Here is a 12,430-nt window from a genome sequence, read left to right as displayed (position 1 = left end):
TATATGAAAACTGCAGGGTGTTGAGTTTGTGGGGACATTGAGCCAAGAAGTGCCAATGTTTCTTAACTATTCACTTGTTTTAAAAGGAAAGTTGGTAAAAGTAATTGCATGCACTGTTCTCTCTTCTTGTCCCTTGTTGTTCTTGTCAACTACCAGTATTTTTTGTTGTACGTTTAATAGTGTGCACTTTGTGCACTTTTGCTAGTTACATTTTTCACAGATTTCTTTTTCCAAATCCCTCATCCCATCCCATCACCCCTCCACCCCTCACAACCTGTACCCCCACACACACACAACTTGTATTTTAAAAAATGTGGTGAAAAACATTGAGCAAAAGTGCATGAATAAAGTGCACACGATTAAACTGACTGCGAAAAACGAACACACGTTCCACACGTTACAGCTTCTCAGTTATTGTGCCATGCTATATTCAAGGATCATTTTTTGGGGTATCCTTTCTGCTTCAATTTCGGTGCTGGTTTCTTAGCCTCTCTTTCAAAATGTCACTGAATCTGGTAAGATTTATTGATTTGGATATTGTGAATATGTTAAGATGTCTTTAAGTTTATGTGTAGATAATATGTGTATAATTACCATATGCTGTAAGATTTTAGAAGAGTGAGATACCAATCATTTGATTGGTCACTGGAAATACAGGAAATAGAAACACAATGGTTTTGAAAATATGTAATAGAGGTTGAGTAAAAGTTCAATGTGAGGCAACTCAGATTATAGGTGCAGCCTTCTCGTGGTAATTGATGAAAAACAAAATGCGTGAATGAAGCGTAGCATTCTTCCAGCGCCTCTCACTTTAGATTCAGGAAGTCTCTGTTTCTCTTTTATTCCCTCCTACATAACACCCACCTTTCTCTGGTACGAATGGCTTGAGGGGAAGGACCAGGGCTGGTTTTCTTTATAGAAACTGAAATAAATAATAATTTCAAGACCAAGGAAGAGTTTTGCTCCTAAAGACAATTAATCTCCACCTCTTATTTTCACAGGGCCTCGACTAACACCCTCTGTCATCGGTGCTGGCTTTTTCTTTAGGACATCATGTCTTTTCTATGGTGAGGATGTTGAGATCCTGACCTCTTATTTTCCTTCTTGGTGGGGGAGGTATTTGTCACCCTTCCCTCCTGTTTTCCAGTCATCCATCATGGAAATAACCTTGAGGTATTTATTTAAGAGAAAGGAGTAGAAAGGCTGGTTTAGTGTAACATCAGGATAGGTTTCAATTTTACATATTCCCTGATACATCCCATCCTATTTTTTACTTTAAATCAAATAGTAACATATATGGCTAAAACATAAATTATTTATTGAACATTGTGCAAACATTAATCTTTTCATCGGAAAATGTGTGCTTACCTTTTTAGTGCAGATTCCTTTGAATTCAGAGCTCATCTCACTGGAGGCAGAACGCATTCCTCAATTCAATTAAGGACAGTTTGGGGATGACAGGTCTTCAGCTGGTTCACATGTACACAGCATTCCTCTGTCTGATCACCATTTGGCATCTTGAGAAATCTTATCTATGATCTCGAGGGTCCCTGGCCCACGAGGGAAGGAATGTTTTCTGTTTAGATTAGTGAGTTTGGAAATTAAAGAGGTAAACTCGATCACCTACCTCATTTATTTTTGGAGGTAATTAGGTCACAGTGCGATTTCATACTTCCCACCGATTTCTCCAAGTTCCTTTGCGTGTACGTAAATGCATGATAAAGATATTGATGGAGTTTTTTCTACATATTCATAAGTAGTATACGTGTTGATCAACATTTGTTCCTGTGTTCGGTACAGCAGATGTAGAGGCAAGACAATTTTTGTACTAGTCATTATTTCAAACTGAGACATCTTTGTAGCAGAAGTATGAGTAGACCTCAAAGCCATCAGGACTAGGGGTAATCATAAGTCCCAAGCAAGCCTAGAATCAACACAAACCTGTTTAAAATGTCCACAATGGTTTATTGTTTTGCTGTTGCTGCCCTCCTTCCCACTGGATGCAGGCTGGTATTTTCATTTTACTCCTAACATTTCCCACATCTTAGTCATTACCTCAGTGGTACAGTGACTAGAGCAGTTAGACTCAATCCCTTGATGAAGGTGAAAACAAAAAATGATATGGTTGGTTAACATAAAGCTGCAGTCTCCGACCTTACAATTTGGGGTAAGAAGACATTCAATACATTTGGTAAAGAGGCATGTAGCGGTCAGCATATGTTTGTTGCCAAATGCAGAACGAATCACTGGACCAATGAAGTCGATCTGAATAGCAGACAATGACAATTTAATTTCTCTTTTCTGTAGAGGAGCTCAGTGAGTTAGAGAACTTGTGTGGAACTGAGCACACACCAGACACCCTTTTAAATAAATATTTAGATCATGACCCATGTGTGGCCAATAAACTAACTCACATAGAATCACCATTGCCTTTTGAAAAACCCAAAGACCAGCTGTCACTGCATCATGGGATGATTTGGCATTAGGCTTAGAAAAGAGGGAGGTACTACCTACTGATCCTAATCCAATTGGGGTTGGGTAACCCAAAGTCCATCCTGAATTTTGAGCATTTTCTGAAACATCATTAATGCTCAAAGATCTTCCATTTCATGACCGTCGTGTTCACTTAAATGTTTTCTGGATCTTCTAGATATTTATAAAATTTTCCAATAATTTGGTCTTCGTTTTAGAAAGTAATTAGATCTTGATATGGAGCATCTCTCCTCCATTGAAGAATGGAAAGCTCACTTTCATCTTGAGGTTTTGATTGATTTATTGTTGTCATTTGTATTTCTCCAAGGAGCTGTTCCACATCAATGTATTGCCCTTGGATTGCTTCAGCTTTGGCTAGTTGATCGGCCAAATGGTTTCACATCATTTTTTTAAATAGATTAAGAACATCCATCCACATAAACTATGGTCATTCTCTGACAGGTGCTTTCATCATGTACCTCATGAAGAGAAGCTAAATGTGCCTCCATATTACTGGTTTTCTGAGTTCTTAGTCATCTAGACATTTGTCTTGGACACAGTCATGTAGATATGCTAATCCTTGTGACATTGGACACTTTATATTTTGACCATATCTGAATTCTACCAGATAGCCCTGCATTGAAAAAAATCAGGAAGTAGTCCTTCAGTAAGAGATATTTCCAAATGTATTCATTCAGTCTGGAAAAAAATGTAGAGGCTTGTGGGAGGTATCTACTATTATATATTCCACATGGATCAACAGGGGGTCATTTCTCAGCCCCATTCAACCCCATACCAATGGCAGGAGTGATTTCTAGCAGTCATTAAATTTGATCTCAATGAGCAATAACATTTTGCTTGCATACACAATTACTTATTTAAGCTTGCTTATGCAATAAAACCACAGTAAAACTAGTGTTGGAAAATCCTGTTTCCAGGATAGCTTAGGATAAAGTTCCATTTGGTTGTTTACAAGCTCTGTTTAAGTGTCCCAAATTCCCACTTGATACCTGCCTTCAATAGATGGACCAAGGGCCAAGTGATCTCCTCGTAATTTTCTATGAATTTACTACAGTAATTAGCCACACCTAAGATGGTAAGTAATTCATGTAGATTTATGGGATTCTTCAATATCAGTAGATCTGCAACCTTTTTGGGGGGTGGGGAGGGGTATTAAGGCCCTCAGCTGTGATTTCATAGCCTAGAAAGTTTACTTTAGTTCTGACCACTGTGCTTTCATAAAGGCTAATTGTGTACCTGTATGTCTTAGTTTGGTCAACACATGGCAAATCTCGACCAAGTGTTATTCCACAATTTTACTTTTGATTCACAGTTCATCTACATATGCCAAATTCTCTCTTCCCACAAGATCAAGCATGGCTTCAAGTAGGAATATGATGAAATACATTCTGCTGTTAATATAACCAAAAGGAGTACAGGTCTAAGCATATTGTTGCCCCCTTTATGTAAAGGCAAGAGTATATTGGTGTTTACAGATTACTGAGACAGTCCAATATCCATTAGTTAAAACAAGGGCAGTATATACTTCAGAACTTTGGATCTGTGCAAGATCCTGATTGATTGTTATAAGGGAGAGGCCATCATGACATGTGTACCCTCTTATTCAGTTCCCTTAGGTCTGGTCCATTTGTTTTCAATATTCCTAGTACTGGGTTATAAGTACTGTTACTGCTTTACAAATACTGGAGCCATATTAGGGTGCATAGTTATGGTTGTATAATGAATGAATGTATGTCCACAATCGTAAAAGGGAACATTTTCTGGAAATCTAAAAATACCTCCCTTAAATTTTGTTTTTGCTCTTTGGTCTTACAGGCATCGGCTATGCTTATCTGTTCCTCAACCATATAAATGAAGCCTGGAAATATTTCTCGGGTGGCAATTTCTGAGGTATCTTCTAGTTGGGTTGATAAGTCCTTATTGGTGGCGGCAACATGGGTGAGTGAATCCTTAGCGTCAAGGTAGTTACTCGTGATTCTGAATACTATCTCATCTTCTAGCATGGCACAGGTAACATCCTCCACTTCAAAAAAGGCACAGGGAGTACACCATAAAATTCCCCCATTGTCGAGTATAGAGAGTTTCTGGCCTGCTACCATCAGTATTGTTATAACAATGTTCATTATTGGACCAGTGATGGCGTTGGCTAAATCCATAAAGTGTCTGAAATCAACAGCCATTCCAATGCAAGGATCTTGGGATTATGTGATGCTCTGGATGTCATTATTGTCAACCAGTATTTGAATAGTATCATCTTTGAGATCCACTCATGAAGTTGGGTCTAAAGACAGGCCATGTTTCTAAAAAATATTATTTAAATTAATAAAAGCGTCTTCATTAAACACGGTCTGCCCTTTCTGATCTGTGTTGGTAAGATATATTGTTGAGTATTTTCCGAGAAAGATATTTGCCCTTTGATTTGAACTTCAGCAGCATTAGGCAGAAATTGGGCTGACCTAAATACCTGTTTATGATCATTGAAGTCCATCAGGTTTCCCCCAATACTATACCAGACTTTGTAATTAATAAAATCCACATTAATTGCGAATAGATGCAATATGTCTTTTCTGTTATAAAAATTAGAAACAACATGTCTTACGATGCAGCAATTATGCCTTAACTTGTTTCCAATTTATTTTGATTTCCAGCACACACCTGCTAGTAATTAGGTGCTTTGAATCCATTGAATCAAGCTCAGATGTCTAATTAATCCGTTAGCTTAAAAGTGGGAATTTTTTCGAATCCATCTGTAATTGCCTAAGCAATCTTTCGATGATAAAGCTACTTTCTTGGATTAAGGAAACATTGGAGAGAACTGGTTCCTTACCTTCATTGAATTGAATAGGGATGAATATGAGGTCTCCTTTCCTTTGTATAGTGGCTTAACTACTTACTTTATCAGCTGCGTTATCCATCAGTTGACCTTGATTCTCACTGGAGGTCTGCTGCGGATAGAATTCCAGTGTATTTCCCTCCAATGTATTTCCCTCCAAAGTAGACAACTATTCAGTATGAATGACACAAGGCCTAGTAAGATTGTTTGTTTTGTCCTCCCTCTGTCTTCCCTCCCTTGTCTTGTCACGCCTAGAAACACTTGTGTACAGATGCGTTAAAAATTACATATATCATATCATATCATATCATATCGTTATTTGGAGGAAGATTTATTCTCAAAGGTTCTGTGGGAGCTCCTTCACTATCACCTTGTTTGTTCACAGATATGATAGTGATGTCTGAGACTTGAGTGATCTGGAAATTAATTTCCACTCAGTCTGGATGTTTTTCAATCAAGTGGCAGGTGCCATTCAAACTGATATGGTTGGCCCTCCTTTTTAATTTGATCAGGCGGTGAGTTTGGATCCAGAGGACCTGATTTAAGCAAACTATCAAAGGCAAAAGCCTATCAAAGGCAAAAGCCTTCAAAGGAAATTGTTTATGAGTAAAACAGTTGTGCTCTCTGGAGGCCCAACTGTCAGGTGCCATGTGATGTTACTGAAATGATTCCTAACTAATGCAATATTACCGGAAAACAAAATATTGAGTTTTATTTATTTAAAATGTAGGGGGTCCCCTCAAAACCCCTGTTTCCCCATTCATGTAGCCCCACCCTGAAGCCCCCACACACCTTTTTTAACCCTTTCCCCACCCCCTTTATATTTACATTTCATTATTTTTTTGTACATTTTTTATTTGTTTTTAACATTTTGGTAACATCACTGGATACCCAACTGTCACTGGATTGGTGGAACAATGTCACCTTATTTTGATTACAACCTCAGTAACTTCATCTAATAGGATCTCCTTATCATCAAAATGAATAATGTGGTTCCCCAAGGAGTATTTGGAGGATAATACAGTGATTATCCCCTCTTTCTTAGTTCAAAGTTCTTTAGCTATCAAGGTCAGCTGAGACCCTGTACCTATGAGAACCAATAAGTCACACTGTTCTTCTATAGGTGTAAAAAAACCTGTCATCTTTCATCTCCAACCTACAGAGAAAGTGAGAGTTAGTGGATAATTCTGATTGCCGTTTGTTGATGTTTGCGATTTAATAAGGTTGACCTTCATTAGGTAAGGAACCCACCAGGGGCATTCTACTCAGGCTCAAATTCACATGGGTTAACATAGGAATGTGTAGGAATTTAAATATATTTGGAAATTTAGAATGGGGGAAGGACTTTCTACCTTTCTGCAAGTTGCAGGTAACCGCTGCTGTTTGGATTGTGATACCTAGAAAAATCTTTTGTAAAATTGTTGTATTCAGTTCTTCTTGGGCCTCATGTCTAGGGGTTTCTTGGCTAATATTTTTCTTTTCTTTCAGGATCTTTGCCATATTTCTGTTAACTCAGATTGTCTTTTAGAGGAGACACTAAATCTGAAAAAGAGGAAACCGTAGGTTCTCTCTCCACAGAGATTTCCTTTTTGTCAAATGTAATCATCACATTTTTCACCCTACTAATCTGCACATTCTTATTATCTGCTTTTATCTCAAGGAATAAAAAGGGTTTACAGTTGATCCTTTACAATTTTTCTACAAGCTCAGGGTAATTTACGCAGTTGATAAAAGAAACTTCCTCTAAAGCTCAGCATAACTTTTCTGTTGCATCCCCCTTACCACTTCTCCTTGTGTATTTTGCATTGGAACAATTCCCTCTTGTTATTGTCCACCCTGACCTGTCGACTCATTCTAGCCAAGGTTTCTGGGAGCATTAGAATCAGGATTTCCCTGTTGGGATCTCATGATTTGGCCAATGCTTTCTGTCAATTGTTTGGCCTGTTGCTCAAGTTATAAATATGTCTCTCCGCTCTACGGAGTGCCGAATGGCCTTTGATCATGTCTCTGTTCTTCCTTGGGAGAGTAACAATTTCTTGTAGGAGAATAGTTTTGGCAACTCTGATAGCTGTTGTTTTATGTGTTGCTCTGCCATCACTCACCCTGGTACTGGAATCTGTTACCCTGGAATCTAGGAGGAGGGGCCTCATTGTGTTGGTAATTGGTTCTAGTAGGTGGTGATAGGCTTCTTTTCTTAGGAATATTCTACTTTTATTTTTCCCTGGAAACCTAATTCTGGTTTCTGACTATTTCTCTCTGATGGAGGAACATATTGATAGCTCAGCATAGGCCTGGAACCTAAAAACAGAGGACTGATGTAAGTTTCTGGTTTTATGGGATCAGTATTTTCATGCCAGTTAGAGGACTAGTTGGCTGGCTTTGAACATATGGTCTCCTTTGTCTGTTAGTATCTGTAACAACAGATAAATAAGTCTTGACCCCACCTGTCTCTATGTCCAAATGTGGAGTGCTCTTTACCTCAGCTACCATATTGGTCTGGAGTAGGCATTTGCTTGTGCTTCTTATCTTTGTTCTTTGAGAGTAGTTGGGTTCTGTACTTCATAGATTCTCTTAGATTGGGCGATGATCCACTCGAGAGTTCTCAAGTCATCAAAATCATGAACTAACTGAGTCAATAGGTATTTTTGAAGGGCATGGAAAAGGTTGTTTTGAAATCGGAACTTTCGGTGTTGATACGTCAAGAAATGTAGAAAAATGCGTGCTTCAGTTCTTGAGCAAACTCCCTAGGAGATTGATCCCCAGCACGCTTAGGCTTCTAGGGGGTTTCTGAGATTTGAAAGTATTTTAAAAAGGCCACCTTGTTAGAGGAACATTTGTAATGGGTTTTATTTTCCAGCCAAGCAAAGAAACTAGAATACTTGGGAGAAAATGTCAATTTTATTAATTCAATGTTGTTTTGGTCATTCTTCAGTCCAAATGATGCCATCGTCTATTCGTACAATTCTAGCGTTTCTATGGTAGGGGTCATAAAGCTTTGAATGACATTATTCTGATCGAATCTTTCAGAAACTGTGATTGTGGTTTTCTTGTTCTATGTCTCCATACTTGGGTCCTGCTTCCCTCATCAGAGGCATAGCTACTACTTGAACCCCTCTCACTTCTTGCATGTTTGACCCCATTTGTCATAATGACTATAAGGAGGTTTCCGATGTGTGCTGATATTATACCCAGAATCAGTGTTTCCACATATATCTAGCTTTCTGCAGAATCCCCATTTTCCTAGGCATGGGTAGGGGTTTTTAAAATGTCCTTTTTGGGTTGAATTTTCTGTCTCTCAGTGTCATTGAACCAGGCTAAATGGTCTCTCCTTTGGATCATACACTGTAATTCTTTTTCCCTTAACTAATTCTCATATCTTGAGTCACTAATTCTCAGTTTGGGAGTGGCCCCATTTCCTCACCTGTCCCCTCCTACTCCTCTGTATTGACAGGGACCTCAAGTCTTCCTGTGCATCTGGGTGATGTTGGGAAGGCGAAATGGTTTGTCTGGCACCCCCTGCATCCTGACTATGGCAATGTGTGCCCAGGCCAGCAGTATGACTCTGGGAAGGTCTGGGCAGTGGAAAGGTAGTCTAAGAAATTGGAGATAATCTCCCTTCTCCCATGAAATGTATCTGTTTGGAGGCTTTAGATTGTGATTCAGAAATCAACTGTATTTCTTTATTTTCTTGTATCAATCTAGCATTATGGTCCTTTTCAATTAATCATCTGCTGCTTACTCTGTAACAATTGTTCTCTAGATTCATTCAGACTAGTCTGGCTAGTAATCAATCGTCTAGTTTTGTAAGCCTCTTTTGGGTTTTGCAACTCCTTCTCCAATTAATCTTTTTCTTTCTGAGATATATATATTTCTTCAACTGACTCTTGATTTATGGACTGACAGCTAGCTATTTGCTTCTTGTGGTGCTCAATCTGTGGCATTGCATCATCAAGACCTTTCCTTCATTTTTCTGACTCCTCCATCAATGCCACATTTTCGTCTATTCCTTTCATTAGCTATTCCTGCGAAGTCCCCTTATTCTGATCACCCTGTCCTTGAACCTGTGTAAACTTTAAAGTGAGATGATGTATTTCACGAATGACAGTGTCATTTTCCTGTGTTAGTTAACTTACTATCTTCCTTCTTAATGGTTTTCATATCATGATATAGCTGATCAAATCCAGCATGTGACTTTGCATCCTTCATGATGAGCTTTGCATCCGCTTCTTGCCTCTCTTTCAGTTGAGGTCTTATATTCACCATGTCATCTAATAAGCCTTTAACCTGAGATGCTTGGTTATTTAGTTTAGACTTTAACTTATCATGTACCTATAGACAATGGCTATACATATCATTAGTGTTTAAAGGTTTTCTTTCTTAGCAATGTGTGGCTTCTCTGCACACTATCAATGTGTCTTTCATTACCTCCACTAAACGGTTTTGTTTGTTTGGTAACACTCACCTGTCAGCCAGAGACTCATTCAACCGTTTTATTTCTTGCTCAATTCATTTGAGCAGTATCTGTAAATTGGTGCAAATAATGTGCTTTTCAGCCAATCTGTCCTCCATCACCTTAAGGTGAAAGAAGAGATGGGTGGAAATATTTACTAGTGTCTGTGTTTCTTCCCTTGCAGTGGAGGTCATATATAATTTCTGTAGTGCATCATCTATTGGGCCTTCTGGTGCCCAAATATCTGTTCTACATCTTGAACAAGTTCTTTCATTTTGTCTTTCCATGACTGAATATCTGGCATCACTAATTGCCCATGTAGGAAATATCTAGTCAATGCATGATCAAGAGCCACCTCTAGCCACATCTTGGGATGACATAGCTAGATTGTATATGTGATCAGAAATATGATTATGTATAACAACTACTAACCTCTAATTAAATAGGCAATCCACCTGAATTATGTTTCTCACTTCAAATTCCACTATTTCTCACTACAAAACCCCACAACTGCCAGCGCACTTATAATATTCAATTATCACTATAAAATAAAACAACCTGTTTACTCTAATGAGATCATACAACAGAGGACATCCAATATAATACAATAATGTAATTTCACACAAGTCTGTGATCTTGGGCACAATTTGTGTTGCACAATGCATATGTGTTTTGACATTAAGGATGTCATCTACTTAGCATCCCGGCCAAGCCCCCATTTTGTGTTGCAGATTTTGCAGATCCAATTATAGATATTCACAAGGTGCATCCCCTAATTTAATGCCCCTTAATAGACAATCCCACTGCACAATTCTGGGACAAGAAACAGGCTTGATTAGAAATCAAAATGTCGCTTTTTTCAATCAAAACCAAAAAAACAAAGCTTGTCCCCTAAATTGCATGCTGAGGAAGTCACCACAAGAAAATATTGATATATTTGTAACCGGTTTACAGAAAGAACAAATTACCTAACTGTATAATTCTCACTAACAACCAGTGCGCACATGCAATCACTCTGTGTATCAAATGATTGTATTTCAATTTTTTTTAAATCCTGAGTAATGCAATGCCGACTCTAAGCAGGAACACGTAATTCTATGACAACATTGCTGTTTATCGACGAGTGAATTAAAACTCTCTTCAGTTAACCACATTTCAATACACTTTGGATTAAATGACAATTTAAAATATTTTATTTTCTCCAATATCAATAAGAAGTATTAATATGCAAGAAAGGTTACATAGAAAATGAACAATGTGACATATTATTCATATTTAAGATCTATTGCCCCTTACTAATGCAATCCCAAGTCAATATGGTTCTGTGGGATTCTTGATATGGATGTAAAGAAAATACAAACTATGGTAAGCTGCATTAGGCTATACCAGCATGTATTTAAGCTCATTGTGCTATCAATTTAGAATGCATAGTGTAAGGGTTCACACATTCAACACAGGAATATCGTTTTAAAATGTTCCAATAGTGAAATGAATACCCTTCCCAGTTTCTTTTGCAGAGCTAGTCATACTGGCACAGTGTCCACCCCTACTGTTCAATACTATGTGTAAGGAGTTAACGCAATTCATTTTGTAATCATTCTCTATGGAAATGGAAGTGACACATCTCAGCTCAATTTCCTCCCAAATATGTCTTTTTATATATCTATGGTTTTCACAAGTCACAAATTACCAATCAATCATGGATATGTGGGAATGTGTACCCTTCCACAAATCCATTGTCAGACTACACCTGTGAAAATCAGCAGGATTTCATATAATTGGCTTTGGATTTACAAAGAGCTGCACTTTATCTGCACTGAACCACTACATTTTCCCATGTAAAATGAATCTGGTTTGATTTAAAATACAACTGAGAAAGCAAAATGCAGTTCCCAATTTACATGTGCAAGCATTTGATTTGCACTAAGCTTCCATTAGGGGACATCCCTCCCAGTTCACCCACTCCTGGGGCTTGGCCTAAAATTTAGTCTAGAAGCCCTATGTCCAACTGCATTGAGGGATTATCTACTGACTTTGAATTACTTCTTTAAAGCATAGAGTCAGGAAACACTCACCAGTGTTTCCAGGGAATTACACGTCAGCTGGTCCGTTCTGGTCTCTTTCTCCCTTCGAGGAAAGTAGGTCTGCCTCAGGTTAATTTGCTTTAGGCTCCCTCAAGAACATGACTCTTTCATTTCCAGATATTATCTAAGATCAGCACTCATCCATTTGTAACATCGTTTCTGCTTCTCTGCAGCTTTCAAAATCCTAGCTCTTCTGAATCCCTGCGTGTTTCCACTTACATAATTGAAATTAGTCGCAAATTATTTCATTGTAGAATGGCACTTTTGAAATGGTCATGTCTTTCCATTGGCTCGGAAGAGGCAGATACTCCCAAATAAAACACCCCTTAATTTTCACTGGTTGATCATCGTCACTCAGCCGCACACATCGTGTTCGACTTCCTGCCTCGAATGAGCTGTGTACTACTAGAACTTAGCCGGAGTGAACCATCAGAGCAGCAGTACTATTCCCTTTTGATATTGTACACAACAACAACAGAACAGGAAAACACCAAGGATTATCATAAGGAATGCAAAGATTTTCAAAACCCCATGATCACAACAAATCCCAGAACCATGTACTAAGATTCC

General features: G+C 38.3%; 1 protein-coding gene across 1 annotated transcript in view; it reads left to right on the top strand.

The window, feature by feature from the left end:
* The window catches only part of BMP6 (bone morphogenetic protein 6), a 561,752-nt gene that overhangs the window by 385,354 nt on the left and 163,968 nt on the right, over nt 1-12,430 (top strand). The window lies entirely within an intron of this gene.

The sequence above is a fragment of the Ambystoma mexicanum genome, chromosome 5p (assembly GCF_040938575.1).
Source record: "Ambystoma mexicanum isolate Mex_15411 chromosome 5p, UKY_AmexF1_1, whole genome shotgun sequence".
Classification (NCBI taxonomy): Eukaryota; Metazoa; Chordata; class Amphibia; order Caudata; family Ambystomatidae; genus Ambystoma; species Ambystoma mexicanum.
The sequence above is the reverse complement of the archived record's forward strand: the minus strand, read 5'-3'. Positions and strand labels throughout refer to the sequence as shown.